Below are 15,821 nucleotides of genomic sequence, written 5' to 3'. Positions count from 1 at the left end.
TTTCATAAATAGAGAACAACTATGTAATTTAATGTCAAATTCTTTGAGTTTAACTCTGACAAGATTCCACGTATAAAACAGGGTTTTGAAAAATTTGAGTAACTTTGTGTTTTTACACAATAAGAAAAATTCTTTTTTAAGTATTCAGTGATATGTATATCTAAGCTTGAGAAGAAAAGACTTGGAAGATAACTTAGTCCTGTCTTAGTTAAAAATGCATCTTTATTTAACTTTTCTACTGTCATTATGAAATGTATGAGCAATTTAGTTTTTGTATTCTTACATTGTTTGCTTAAAACTGTTTTTTTAGGGGGTAATGTATTTCCTTCCAGCCTATTTTCTATCTTTTTTTTTTTTTTTTTTAAACCAAGTGTTTCCATGTTTCCGCTTGGGTTTTATGTCGATCATTTTAAATAGCTTCAAAATAGAAGATCAAATTGGTATGCCAATTTGATATTTATGTAATCGTTCTCTTATTTTAATGATTTTTTTTTCTGGACTTTTGCTGTTATAAGTAATTCTGTGGTAGACATTTTGTGCTTACAGATTTTTTTCTACATATTGGATATCTTAAGGGAGATTGTCCAAATGTGAATTTCTAAGTACTAATTCCTTTTTTGCCAAAAGATCATAAACATTTTTTAATATAAATTAAGGAAGTTTTGATTTTATGATTATTAAAAATTATGATTAGCCATTCTATGAGGGTTTTAACTAGAAAAAAACAAAGCAAAATTTCTGAAAGAGAAACTATACTTTGTTCTACAAAGTTTAGAACTAGAGTTTTTGGTATAGTTTTGATAAAGTCTGATGGAGGCAACACGTTAGGAGGGTAATCAAAGCTTGGAACTGCTTATGTTTATCAAAAAACAATTTTAAAGTTCAACTGATATATAATTTATCTGCTCATGTCTTAATTTCTGTCTTTGGGATCCTCTAAAACTTTCTAGTAACAAAAAAAGATAAAAGCAGATAGTTCTTCAGCTAATCCTCAACTGTGCAAGTCATTTCTTTCTCTTATGGTCTTCAATTCATTCTACCACACTTTTATGGACCTTCCATGCTCTTATTTCTTCTACTACATTTTATGGACTTACCCACCCAAGGGTCAGACTTAAAAAGTCTTAGATTGAAGATTAAGTAGACTGGAGATTAAGTAGACTGGAGCCTTTGTCCTCTTGCAGTTTGAACGTTATTTTTCTGGCCACCTATTGTGCGTGGATGGGTATTAGGATACTATGGTCTTTTGCCTATAAAGAGTTTACAGGTTAATAAAATTAATAAGTAAAATACTTTATATGAGAACCTGAGATCCAGTAGGCAAAGTGACTTGCTCATGAGGATACAACATTCTCCTTTTCCATTGACCAGTGATATCATGAAAAGGCCTAAAGTACATTAGTGGTGGTTGTTACCAAGCAACGAATTGCGTTTCTTCTCGTGTTTATCTGTATTTTATTATCTAACAAAAGCACTATAAATCCTGGCCTTACACTATGGGAGTGCTGCATGTGTAGTAGCTGTTACTGAGATGGAGCATTTTTTGTCCTCAACATAAAATAGGGCACAGTAATTAAATTTAATAGTGTCTATTGTTTGTTTACTTCCTGGAGTAAAAGAGAAAACAATACAAATATTCATGAGCTGGTAAAGGTTCTTATTTTGTGCATCCAGCATCCAGAAAATACTTGGTTACCCTGCTTAGATCCTTTCAAACAAAGTTCAGGGACTTCTCTGCTGGTCCAGTGGTTCAGACTCTGTGCGTCCATTGTAGGGGGCATGGGTTTGATCCCTGGTCCAGGAACTAAGATCCCACATGCCATGCCGCAGAGGCGTGGCAAAAAAAAAAAAAAAAAAAATATATATATATATATATATGTGTGTGTGTGTGTGTGTGTGTATATATATATAATTTTTTTAATGAAGAGTTTAAAATAGAAAGTAGTGGGATAACTAAGTGACTAATTGGCTTAAGTAAGGATTTTGGCTTGAGGATGGAGTATCTGGTAATTTAGCAAGTTTTGGTGTAAAGTACAAAAATTTTATCTTCAATTACTTATCTCTTCCATAGGCTAGCAGCAACAGATACTCTCAGAGTTATAGAACTGTTATAAACCCAGATTAAAAAAAAAATTGGACCAGGTTAAAAAGCATACTCGATATCTAGCTTTCCCTAAAAATTTATATTTACATGCTTTAAAAACTTTTTTTTCCTACCAGGAAAGAAAGGAAGAATAATATTTTAGTGTGCACTGTTTTTAGATAAAATAGCAGTAGTTTTCGGACATATGTCATTTAGCTTATTTAGGAGGCATATTGCAGAAGTTGTGAAAATATCAAATACATTTTCCTCATCTGATTATTAATTTCCAATATCCTGACCTTATTATGTATTTTCCAATTTCACTTTTTTTTTTCCAATTAGAATGTTCTAATCAGGACCTCAAACAGGGCTTTGTTATTTATGAGATAAAGCCAGACAGACAGGAAGTAGAGTGACTTGAGTATAATGTGTTACCTTATGTTTGCTTTGTCTACATGTGGTTCTTGTCCAGGAACTCATGTCCATCCACCTAGTTTTAGAGCTAAGACCCTAAGCCTTCTGATGTGATTCTGGTCCAGCATGCTTTCCATGTTTCCTTCTTCTCTGTGAATTTGATTCTTGAGTCTGCATTTCTCAAAGTGTGAGCTGACCTGTCCATTAAAGAAACTTATGAAATTATATGCCATTATTATAAATGTTTGTGAAAAGCTTGAAAAGATCCCTGGGAAGGTATCATTTCTCTAAAGTTCTGTTGCCATTGAAAGGCAAGATTCAGCTGTTGAAGTCTCAATTTAAAAAAAACTGTTTCATCTGGGTTGAAGTTAAATTAGATGTGAATATTTAAATTCTTAATTCTTCTGGGCTATTGTGAAAGGATGATGCTTAATAAGTATGAAATCAGGACTGTTGTGTTAATTTTTTTTTTTTTTTAAGCTGACTTTCAGTGCTTTTGTTATCTACTAGGTAGATAGTATCCTGTTGCTCTTGATTCAGGTCCCATGCCTAGCACCATCTGTGAGTGCCAAAGCTTCCCTAGTCTGTGCATGGGAACTTTGCTTGTTCAAGCTGCCTAGTCAGCCTCTTCACTCAGGCCTTGCTGCTTTTGGTGACAGGTGAAAGACTCTGATGAAGTAGACTTTTAAAAAAGAGTAGGTTAATGTGTTTCTAGAGATCAGAAGAAGGGGCCCTTTTTGTGTGTGTACTCCAGTTATTAGAGAGATCGTTCTGTGTGCCTGCATGTTATCTTCAGGCACATTGTGGGAACTCAGGCCATGCTATGAAGAGTTTTCCCTGCACAAAGTACTGAATGCTGACACTTGAGAACTTTTGTGTCCTAACTTCAGTCTCATTAAAAGTAAGTTTTGAGAACATTAAAAGTAAGTTTTTGCCCATTTAGGATTTTAATTTCATTTTAAAAAAATGCTTTTTATGTTAAAACAATGCAATTTCTCACCTGTTTAGGGTAGCTAAGAGCTCTGGTAAATGAGAGCCCTGAGTTTGAGTCTGTCTTTAAGTTTGCTTGAAATTCTTAGCATGGGTCCCCAGCTTTGAGAAGACTACCTAGTATTGCCGTACCATTTAATTAACTAAGCAGAACACTTTACAGTAGTGGGTCTTAACCTTCTTCTAGGTCATGATACCTTTAAGAAGCTCTTAATTTACTTCAGAGATACATGCATGAGTGGATGTCTACACACACTCACCCCCACCCCCACGCCATTCATGTGTGTACCCGTATCACCATGCATCCCCATCCTTCATAGTTCCTGGAGATTCATAAATCCTCTCCTGAAGTGCATTGACAACCTCCAGATTAAGGACTTCCACAGGTATTACTTAAGTAAAAGGAGGAAAGAAAGACGGTGTGTGGTATTTTTTGCCCCCCCCCCCCCGTGCATGGAAAGCAGCTTATTTATTCATTTACCTGTCCTTCTTGAGCATCTGTTCATCCATCTACCTATGTATGCACCCACCCATCTATCCATGTCTTATCGGATACTTTCTTTTTGTCAAACACTTTGTGTTTTATTTTTCCGCTTTTCCTTTCTTTTCTTTCCTCTTAAATCAGGAACTAGACTGCTTTCTAAATACTTGTAGAAAATGAAAGAATGATTCATGGCAACTATAAAGCTGTTCAGGTAGAGAATATGTACATATTTGTTTGTGATTGTATAATACTATACTTTTAAGCATTTACAGATTTGGGAAGGTTATACAGATAGTCATTCTAGCTGTGGCTTGGTTTATCATCAACTTTTTTGTACTTTGGAAAGTATTCCTTTGAACTTTTTGTTCTGCTCTAGTTTTAAAATAAAGCACATTGTCAGTAAAGCAGAATAAGATCTTCTTGTGTAAAAATTCTATCTCCAAGTGATAATGTAGTTTTCTATTAAATAGTAACAGTCATTATTATATGTACTAATGGACAAAATCAGCCTTTCTATTTCATTTTTTTGTCCTAGAAATTTCTTTTCCCTAGAATTTCTGAATATTTAGCATCTCCTTTAATAATGCAGTGTTCAATCTTAAGAACTCTCCTAATATTATCTTTCTGACCTGACTTTTTCCCTAAGAACAAAAAACATCTCATTCAGCCTGGGGATCATTTGACAGTACCGATAGAAAATGGTTTGAAACAAATTACAGAGCATCTTGAGTCTGAACCTCTGGCCCAACTCAGTCACTCAGAATTTTTTTAGAGGATTATTTGAGGTGAAGGTCCAGTGATATTTCTATTCTCAGCCACTAACGGATAAATGATAAAAGAATTTTAAGGTCTTTGCTAGTGAACTCTGTAAAGAGTTCCAGTCTTGGGTGAGCAGTGAAGTAAGGAGTTTGGATCTGAAAGGGAGCAAATGAAAAACTGTCATGACATTGAAGTGATCAGTAATGCAGTGAGACTACGAGCTGGGACTTTGTAACTAAACTGAAATGATAAAATGAATTCTGGCTCACCTGGGCTCATGGCCCAGATTAAAAAAGCATGTCTGTGCAATTGTGTGAATATGCATGTGGATAAACATTTTTATTATTAATTACTATTATTTATTGAACAGTAAGCCCTAACTGCTTTTATTTTTAAACGACATCTCATTTAATCCTCATATTAAGCATGTGAGTATTTAGTGATACCTACATTTTGTAGATAAGGTACATTGAAGTAAACCCACATGAGCTAGAATTTTGCTGGAGTTGGTTAGAGAGGCAAACTGCTCATTAAAGGAAATGGGACCATCCACATGCCTTAAAAAGGAACATACAAAATATTTAAAATATCTAAGTAGATTATAGACAATTTAGACAGTACTTTGGATATTTGTCCTTTGTGCATTTTATAGTGGGCTAAGTTGCTATGTGAGACACTTGCATTTTCATTTGCTGTCTGGTCTAGGAAACCTTTCTAATCCCAGGGTATTCACTCTTGGGATTTTAACAGTTTAGAGCAGTGTTTCATGTAGTGAGTTCAAGGTAAAATTTGTTACGGAAAAAAATCCCAAAGAAGTAATAAAATCAGCTGTCGTCATACTTTCAATTACTTAAAATACTTGCAGCTTGGTTTGAATGGTAAACAAGAGACACCCAGATTATATTGGTAACTGAAAAGATTGCAGAATCTTTCAAAAGCAGTATATTAGATCGTAAAAGGAGGATCTAATATATATACATTTATTTAAAATATCTTGATATATTCAAGAAGCAACTACCATAAATATGTTGCTTTTTGCTGTAAATTTTTTGTATTATATGCTTATGTACACAATTTTCTACAGTCTAGAATGAGCTTCCTCCATCTGGAAAAAATTCACTTATCCTTTATGGTCCAGAAGATGCCCTTTCAGATACATTTAATTAATTTAAAAAGATTTTTAACCAGTTTTAACTGTTTGGATCAATTTATATAAATACCTGAAATGTTCAAGCAAACAAGCAACTAAGATCATAGTTCAGAGTCTTTGGGAACATTTGCTGATTCCTCTTTCTTTACTGGGTAAATTTTAAAGTAAAAAGGATTATGAATAATGATCTTCTAAATTTTAAAACATTGTGGAAATTTTCAAACATAGAGAAGTTGGAAAAATTTTACAGTGAATACCAGTTTACCTACCACTTATTTTAGCGAACATTTTTCAATTATGTATCTGTTCATCTGTTCATCTCTCTATTCATCCATCAATCAATCTTATGATGCATTTCAAAGTACATTGCAGGCATTTCCTCCTAAATACTTCAGCATGCATATCATCTAGAATTCAGTAATAGGCTCCATTATTTTTTCTTCTTGAGGTAAATTGAAATACAGTGGACATGCATAAATCTTAAGTGAACGTTTGCTGAGTTTTGACAGATACGTACACCTGTTAACCCAAACCTCTATCAAGATAATGTTACCATCTCCCCAGAAAGTTCCCTCTTGTCCATTACCAGTCAGCCTTTACCCTCACATGCCATAGGCAACAATGTGATTTTTTTCCTCTCCTGATTAGTTTTGCCAAAACATGAAATCTTTAAGGAATCAAAGTATGTAAATGTTTAACTGAAAAACATAGGAAGGTGACAAATTATTGTGTGAAATGATCTTAAGAATGACAACTGGGAAACCTGAGAGGGCAGTTGATGAAGGAAAGCTAGAAGGACTTCATGAAATGACTAATGACACAAATATAGGGCAATGCCAGAAGTACACACAACTAGCGGCCATTGAGCCTTGTAATTCCTTATAAGGGCATCAGACCATATAAACGAAAGTCCCTTGACAGAGATTTTTGCCTCTTAGTCAGCAAAAGTGACATAATTCTATGACCCAAATAAGCACATATTTTTACAAAGGTTATGAAGTTGAAATACGGCACTTGTTTCAGGTGTTTTGCTTTTGTAATAGAGTTGGTTAATATTTGGCTTTTAAAATGATCTATTATAAAATGGTGAAAATATAAAATTTTAATTGTACAATGGAGAAAAATATTTTGGAATATATAAAATCACTTTGTATTAAGAGTCTGCATTTAAAATATAATTTTAATAGTGTAGTTATACATCATACACAAATTATACAGGTGTAATGGATCAAAGGCATTAATCAGGTACTTTGTGTCTATCACTAATATATTTAAATTCTGAACTCCAGGCAATAGAGAAAGAAATCACCAATAAAATCTGTAAAATAGCACAGCCTAGTCTGGGAACTGATCCTCAGTTTATCATTACTTCTAGTCTCTAGCCTCTCTGACTTTTTGCATAAAGGCTGAATACTAGCTGATGGTTTGTTAGAAAATGATGGTATGTAAATTCTAACAAACCCCATACACCCCCCACCCTCCCACCTTCCCTCTCTTCCTTTTTTTCCTTAATTCTCTCCTTCTCTTTCTCCTTCCTTGCCTGCTAATTAAAAAGGTATTTATTGTGTGCCAACTGTGTAACACCGTATAAGATGCTGGAGATACTGTGATGAGTGGAAAGTATCTTAATGTAAATCAGATTCTACAGATGGTACTTAGATTTGTAAATATTAAATTCTAATGAATCAGAACTCCCTTTAAAAATAATCATGCATCTTAGAATTTGTCAGTAGGTTTTGTATTATACAGGACATTATGGTATACAGGATAAAGATAGATTCTTCGAAGTTGATTGAATATTTGTACTGTTGACGTAATTGTTTTCTTTTCACAACTGAAATGCTGGACTTGATTTATTGTGACACCTGCCCTGCCCCATCAACTCTTTATGCTCAATGTAGTCATCAGTACATTTAGCTATCTTTTACTTTAAAAAAGATTCACTTATGCCTTTACTTGTACAAATAGTTTTTTATATGTTTTAAAAGAACTATTCTTGGTCAGAGTTAGGAATTTCTTATGTGATCTCTCAATTTGCATAGTGTTAGAGAACAAAGTTCATGGAGCCAGAAGTCAGGAAATTGATTTTCTCCATCTTATTAGCTATGACTTGGGACAACTTAAGAGCTTAGTTGCTGTTATTAATAATGAAGTACTTTCCAATTCAGGCTGAATTGCAGAAAAGAAAAAAGTATATAAAAATAAAAGTATAATTACTTTAGCATGATTAAAACTTTTTTTATTGTGGTAAAATATACATAAAATGAATTACGTTAACCATTTTCAGTGCTATTAAACATATTCTCCTTGTTGCACAACTGTAACCCCCATCCATCTCCAGAATTTTTCATCCTTCCAAACTGATAGTCTGTACCCATTAAACAGTAACTCAGTAACTTCTCATTCCTCTCTCCCTGCAGCTTCTGGAAACCACTATTCCATCTTTTGTCTTTAGGAATATAGAACAAATGTTTTGATTAAGAATGCTAAGTTTTCTCTTTCCATTCGTCTTGGTTAAGAAGTGTTTTTCTTTTTAGTAACTGTATCTATCAGGGTTAACTACTAGAATATCTACATTCCAGGTCTAAATTCAGTTCTTTAAATTTTTTTTTTTTTTTTTGTGGTACGTGGGCCTCTCACTGTTGTGGCCTCTCCCGTTGCGGAGCACAGGCTCCGGATGCACAGGCTCAGCGGCCATGGCTCACGGGCCAAGCCGCTCTGCAGCATGTGGGATCCTCCCGGACCGGGGCATGAACCCGTGTCCCCTGCATCGGCAGGCGGACTCTCAACCACTGCGCCACCAGGGAAGCCCAGTTCTTTAAATTTTTAACATAACCTATAATTTTTATTTTACAGCTGTGGCAGGCATAACAAAAACACTTTGAAATAAGTGTGCCTAGGCAATTGTATAAATGCAATCCATTTAAAACTTTAGCCATTTATATGATATTAGGCATTTCATTTGATTTCCACCTGTGGTATGGCTTTGAGAAGTTTGCTTTACAATTTTTTGATATAATTTCAGGCTGAGAATATCTTTGCAATACAATAACTAGAAATTAGGTTATTTGAAGTGTGGCTTAATGAAGTGTAAAGGGTATGAAATGAAACATAAATAAAATGTAACCTAGGGAATATTTGTATAAAAGGTCTTTAGCTATTGGGCATTTTTATATTTATACTGTAAGTGTATTTTCGTAATACATAAAGGTAGTTTTACTAATGTTGGTATCATTTAGAACATTTTGTCAAGGTAATTAGATGATTGAAATTGTTGTTTTTTATTTTCTTAAATGAATTGGTATTTTCAGGCCAGCATTTGGTTCAATATATCGTGTACTAAAAGAAAAGTCTTAGTCATTTGAATACTCATAACTGTAATTATATTAAGAATTTCACTGGTATTAGCAGTACAAAGCTCAAAGGCACTCATTGTAACCTAATTACCAGGAATGACATTTGTTTAGTGCTAGTGAGATGTGAGTTTTTTGTGGTGGTTTTTTTTGGAACTGAAGGTTGAAGAGATATCAGGTAAAGTCCATAGTGGGGGGAACACGTGTTCCAAATTAACCTTTTTAAATCCTGGGATTCAATGACAGTGATGTATCTGGGTTATAAAATGTAACTCGTGGAATGAAGAAACAAAAATGTAGAGATTGCTAATTGGTAAATACTTATTTTGATCAAGACATAATTTCCTAGCATCGGGGCATTAAGGTTTTGTTGGGGATCTGAAATTTAGACTTTTTATGAGGGCAACTCCTCTTTAAGAAAGAAAATACAAAATTACGAATTGATATACAGAAGTTAAAACTTAGAATGAAAAAAGAAAACAGATGACAGACTTTTAAAAATGTGGCTAGTGGGGCTTCCCTGGTGGCACAGTGGTTGAGAGTCTGCCTGCCGATGTAGGGGACACGGGTTCGTGCCCCGGTCCAGGAAGATCCCATATGCCGCGGAGTGGCTGGGCCCGTGAGCCATGGCCGCTGCGCCTGCGCGTCAGGAACCTGTGCTCCACAACGGGAGAGGCCACAACAGTGAGAGGCCCGCGTACGCAAAAAAAAAAAAAAAAACGAAAAGGTGGCCAATGACATAATCATAATACTTAGAAATGTGGACATTTTAGAACTAATAACACTTTTAAAATACTTCTTAAAAATTTACATCTGTAGGATGTATAGTCTTTGATTGCCTCTCCCTGTGGCAAGGCTATTACAATATGATTACCTGGAAAGAGATTAGAAAGATGAGTTAGTCTTTCCTGTAGCCTGGCTAACAAATTTTTTTTTTATTACTGATAGTTGAAGTGTATAAAACATGCAGCTTCACTCAAAAAAATACTCAGTTGCTTGTAGAACTGCTACAGGTTTGTGCTCTACAAAGAGAGTTTGAGAAGTTCTATTTCGTAGGAGTCCCATAAAAAGAAAAAAGAACTGTATGATGCATTTATAATTATATAAGCCTTATCAACTATACTACAATAAGAGAGAACTTCTGATTTGACTAGGCACTGACTAAAAACTGAATTCTCTGCTTATACTATTTCATGTATCATGAATGGAAGAATTTACCATAGACTAGCTTCTAGCTGTGTACATTTCAGACTTTTTCTCCTCCACTTATCACATAACCTGTAGTTCTATTTTCCATGGGACACATATATGTCTCCATAGACCTCAGGCTCTGTACTTCCATTTAATGACTCCAGGTGAATTGGAGCAGTGGGTAAAAAGGTGTATTCCTTGAAGCCATTCCCACAATGGATCAGATGGCAATAATTAAGTACACATGGAAATAAGTGAGAACCACATACATATATTTCACTAAACCCAAATTGAATGTACCACCAATTTACCTTCCTCTTTGCTGGACCCCCAAGTTGCATACTGTGACTCATACCATTTGACACAAGAGAAAAGAATCCTGAAGCCTAAGCTTCATGCAGCAAATTTATGGTAAATCCACCTCTGTGGATTCTGTAGTGCTATTTCTACAGTGATGGAAATCTGCTGTCCAATATGGTAGCCATGAGACACATGTGGCTATTGCACACTTGAAATGTGATTCGTACCACTGAGGAAATGAATCTTTAATTTTTTAAAATTTTCTGAAGCCTTCTCTTGTGGCTTCTATTTTTTTATTTATTTATTTTTATACAGCAGGTTATCTATTTCATACATATTAGTGTATATATTGTCAATCCAAATATCCCAATTCGTCCCCCTGTGCCCCCCCCCCCCAGTTTCCCCATTGGTGTCCATACGTTTGTCCTCTACATCTGTGTTTCTATTTCTGCCCTGCAAACTGGTTCATCTGCACCATTTTTCTAGATTCCACGTATATACGTTAATATACAATACTTGTTTTTCTCTTTCTGACTTACTTCACTCTGTATGACAGACTCTAGTTCCATCCACGTCTCTACAAATGACCCAGTTTCTTTCCGTTTTATAACTGAGTATTATTCCATTGCATATATGTACCACATCTTCTTTATCCATTCGTCTGTCGATGGGCATTTTGGTTGCTTCCACGACCTGGCTATTGTAAATAGTGCTGCAATGAACATTGGGGTGCATATGTTTTTTTGAATTATGGTTTTCTCTGGGTATATGCCCAGGAGTGGGATTGTCGGGTCATATGGTAATTCTATTTTTAGTTTTTTAAGGAACCTCCATACTGTTGTCCATAGTGGCTGTATCAATTTACATTCCCACCAACAGGGCAAGAGGGTTCCCTTTTCTCCACATGCCCCCAGCATTTGTTGTTTGTAGATTTTCTGATGTTGGCGATTATGACCGGTGTGAGGTGATGATACCTCATTGTAGTTTTGATTTGCATTTCTATAATAATTTGTGATGTTGAGCAGCCTTTCATGTGCTTCTCGGCCATCTGTATGTCTTCTTTGGAGAAATGTCTATTTAGGTCTTCTGCCCATCTTTGGATTGGGGTGTTTGTTTTTTTAATATTGAGCTGCATGAGCTGTTTATATATTTTGGAGATTAATCCTTTGTTGATTCATTTGCAAATATTTTCTCCTATTCTGAGGGTTGTCTTTTCGTTTTGTTTATGGTTTCCTTTGCTGTGCAAAAGCTTTGAAGTTTCATTAGGTCCCATTTGTTAATTTTTGTTTTTATTTCCATAACTCTGGGAGGTGGATCAAAAAGATCTTGCTGTGACTTATGTCAGAGTGTTCTTCCTATGTTTTCCTCTAAGAGTTTTATAGTATCTGGTCTTACATTTAGGTCTCTAATCCATTTCGAGTTTATTTTTGTGTATGGTTTTAGGGAGTGTTCTAATTTCATTCTTTTACATGTAGCTGTCCAGTTTTCCCAGCACCACTTATTGAAGAGACTGTCTTTTCTCCATTGTATATCCTTGCCTCCTTTATCATAGATTAGTTGACCATAGGTGTGTGAGTTTATCTCTGGGCTTTCTATCTTGTTCCATTGATCTATGTTTCTGTTTTTGTGCCAGTACCATATTGTCTTGATGACTGTAGCTTTGTAGTATAGTCTGAAGTCAGGGAGTCTGATTCCTCCAGCTCTGTTTTGTTCCCTCAAGACTGCTTTGGCTATTCGGGATCTTTTGTGTCTCCACATAAATTTTAAGATTTTTTGTTCTAGTTCCGTAAAAAGTGCCATTGGTAATTGGATAGAGATTGCATTGAATCTGTAGATTGCTTTGTGTAGTATAGTCATTTTCACAATACTGATTCTTCCAATCCAAGAACATGGTATATCTCTCCATCTGTTGGTATCATCTTTAATTTCTTTCATCAGTGTCTTATAATTTTCTGCATACAGGTCTTTTGTCTCCCTAGGTAGGTTTATTCCTAGGTATTTTTTTCTTTTTGTTGCAATGGTAAATGGGAGTGTTTCCTTTATTTGTTTCAGATTTTTCATCATTAGTGTATAGGAATGCAAGAGACTTCTGTGCATTAATTTTGTATCCTGCAAGTTTATTTAATCCATTAATTAGCTCTAGTAGTTTTCTGGTGGCATCTGTAGGATTCTCTATGTATAGTATCATGTCATCTGCAAACAGTGGAAGTTTTACTTCTTCTTTTCAAATCTGTATTCCTTTTATTTCTTTTTCTCCTCTTATTGCCGCGGCTAGGACTTCCAACACTATGTTGCATGATAGTGGTGAGAGTGGACATCCTGGTCTTGTTCCTGATCTTAGAGGAAATGCTTTCAGTTTTTCACCATTGAGAATGATGTTTGCTGTAAGTTTGTTGTATATGGCCTTTATTATGTTGAGGTAGGTTCCCTCTATGCCCACTTTCTGGAGAGTTTTTATCATAAATGTGAGTTGAATCTTGTCAGAAGCATTTTCTGCATCTATTGAGCTGATCATATGGTTTTTATTCTTCAGTTTGCTAATATGGTGTATCACATTGATTTGCATATATTGAAGAATCCTTACATCTGTGGGATAAATCCCAGTTGATCATGGTGTATGATCTTTTTAATGTGCTGTTGGATTTTGTTTGCTAGTATTTTGTTGAGGATTTTTGCACCTATATTCATCAGTGATACTGGTCTGTAAATTTCTTTTTTTGTAGTATCTCTGTCTGGTTTTGGTAGCAGCATGATGGTGGCCTTGTAGAATGAGTTTGGGAGTGTTCCTTCCTCTGCAATTTTTGGAAGAGTTTGAGAAGGTTGGGTGTTAGCTCTTCTCTAAATGTTTGATAGAATTCACCTGTGAAGCCATCTGATCCTGGAGTTTTGTTTGTTGGAAGATTTTTAATTACAGTTTCAATTTCTTTACTTGTGATTGGTCTGTTCATATTTCCTGTTTCTTTCTGGTTCAATCTTGGAAGGTTATACGTTTCTAAGAATTTGTCCATTTCTTCCAGTTGTTCATTTTATTGGCATAGAGTTGCTTGTAGTAGTCTCTTAGGATGCTTTGTATCTCTGCGGTGTCTGTGGTGTCTTCCCCTTTTTCCTTTCTAATTTTATTGATTTGAGTCCTCTCCCTCTTTTTCTTGATGAGTCTAGCTAAAGGTTTATCAATTTTTTTTATCTTCTCAAAGAACCAGCTTTTAGTTTTATTGATCTTTGCTATTGGTTTTGTTGTTTCTGTTTCATTTATTTCTGCTCTGATCTTTATGATTTATTTCCATCTACTAACTTTGGGTTTTTTCTGTTCTTCTTTCTCTAGTTCCTTTAGGTGTAAGGTTAGATTGTTTGAGATTTTTGTTTCTTGAGGTAGGATTGCTTAGAACTGCTTTTGCTGCTTCCCTCTTGGAACTGCTTTTGCTGCATCCCATATGTTTTGGATCATTGTGTTTTTGTTTTCATTTGTCTCTAGGTATGTTTGATTTCCCCTTTGATTTCTTCAGCGATCTCTTGGTTAGTGAGTAACGTGTTGTTTGGCCTCCATGTGTGTGTGTATTTTGCATTTTTTCCCCTGCAGTTGATTTTTAATCTCATAACGTTGTGTTCAGAAATGATGCTTAATATGATTTTAGTTTTCTTAAATTTACTGAGGCTTGATTTGTGATCCAAGATGTGATCTATCTTGGAGAACGTTTCATTTGCTTTGAGAAGAAAGTGTAATCTGCTGTTTTTGGATGGAATGTCCTATAAATATCAATTACATTTATCTGGTCTATTGTGTCATTTAAAGCTTGTGTTTCCTCATTAATTTTCTGTCTGGATGATCTGTCCAGTGGTATAAGTGAGGTGTTAAAGTCCCCCACTATTATTGTGTTACTGTTGATTTTCTCTTTTGTAGGTGTTAGCATTTGCCTTATGTATTGAGGTGCTCCTATGTTGGGTGCATATGTATTTACAATTGTTGTATCTTCTTCTTGGATTGATCCCCTGATCATTGTTTAGTGTCCTTCCTTGTCTCTTGTAACAATCTTTATTTTAAAGTCTATTTTATCTGATATGAGTATTGCTACTGCAGCTTTCTTTTGATTTCCATTTGCATGGAATATCTTTTTCCATCCCCTCACTTTCATTCTGTGTGTGTCCCTAGGTCTGAAGTCGGTCTCTTGTAGATAGCATATATATGGGTCTTGTTTTTGTGTCCATTCAGCGAGCCTGTGTCTTTTGGTTGGAGCATTTAATCCATTCATGTTTATGGTAGTTATTGATATGTGTGTTCCTGTTACCATTTTCTTACTTGTTATGGGTTTGTTTTTGTTCGTGTTTTTCTTCTCTTGTGTTTTCCACTTAGAGAAGTTCCTTTAGCATTTGTTGTAGAGCTGGTTTGGTGGTGCTGAGTTGTCTTAGCTTTTGCTTGTCTGTAAGTCTTTTGATTTTCTGTCGAATCTGAATGAGATCCTTGCTGGGTAGAGTAATCTTGGTTGTAGGTTCTTCCCTTTCATCACTTTAAGTGTATCGTTCTACTCCCTTCTGGCTTGTAGAGTTTCTGCTGAGCAATCAGCTTTTAACCTTATTGGGGTTGCCTTGTATGTTATTAGTCATTTTTCCCTTGTTGCTTTCAATAATATTTCTTTGTCTTTAATTTTTGTCAATTTGATTACTATGTTTCTTGGCGTGTTTCCGCTTGGGTTTATCCTTTATGGGACTCTCTGTGCTTCCAGGACTTGGGTTGCTGTTTCCCTTGTTAGGGAAGTTTTCGACTATAATCTCTTCAGACATTTTCTTGGGTCCTTTCTCTCTTTTCTTTCTGGGACCCCTATAATGTGAATATTGTTGCATTTAATGTTGTCCCAGAGGTCTCTTAGGCTGTCTTCATTTCTTTTCATTCTTTTTTCTTTATTCTGTCCCGCAGCAGTGAATTCCATCATTCTGTCTTCTAGGTCACTTATCCGTTCCTCTGCCTCAGTTATTCTGCTATTGATTCCTTCTAATGTAGTTTTCTTTTCAGTTATTATATTGTTCATCTCTGTTTGTTTGGTCTTTAATTCTTCTAGGTCTTTGTTAAACATTTCTTGCATCTTCTCAATATTTGTCTCTATT

The 15,821-nt window shown here is 35.1% G+C and overlaps 1 protein-coding gene across 4 annotated transcripts in view; it reads left to right on the top strand.

Annotated features, from left to right (window-relative positions):
* The window catches only part of IMMP2L (inner mitochondrial membrane peptidase subunit 2), a 904,501-nt gene that overhangs the window by 123,093 nt on the left and 765,587 nt on the right, over positions 1–15,821 (top strand). The gene's annotated exons all lie outside the window — the stretch shown is intronic.

This window comes from Pseudorca crassidens, chromosome 8 (genome assembly GCF_039906515.1).
Source record: "Pseudorca crassidens isolate mPseCra1 chromosome 8, mPseCra1.hap1, whole genome shotgun sequence".
Taxonomy (NCBI): domain Eukaryota; kingdom Metazoa; phylum Chordata; class Mammalia; order Artiodactyla; family Delphinidae; genus Pseudorca; species Pseudorca crassidens.
The sequence above is the reverse complement of the archived record's forward strand: the minus strand, read 5'-3'. Positions and strand labels throughout refer to the sequence as shown.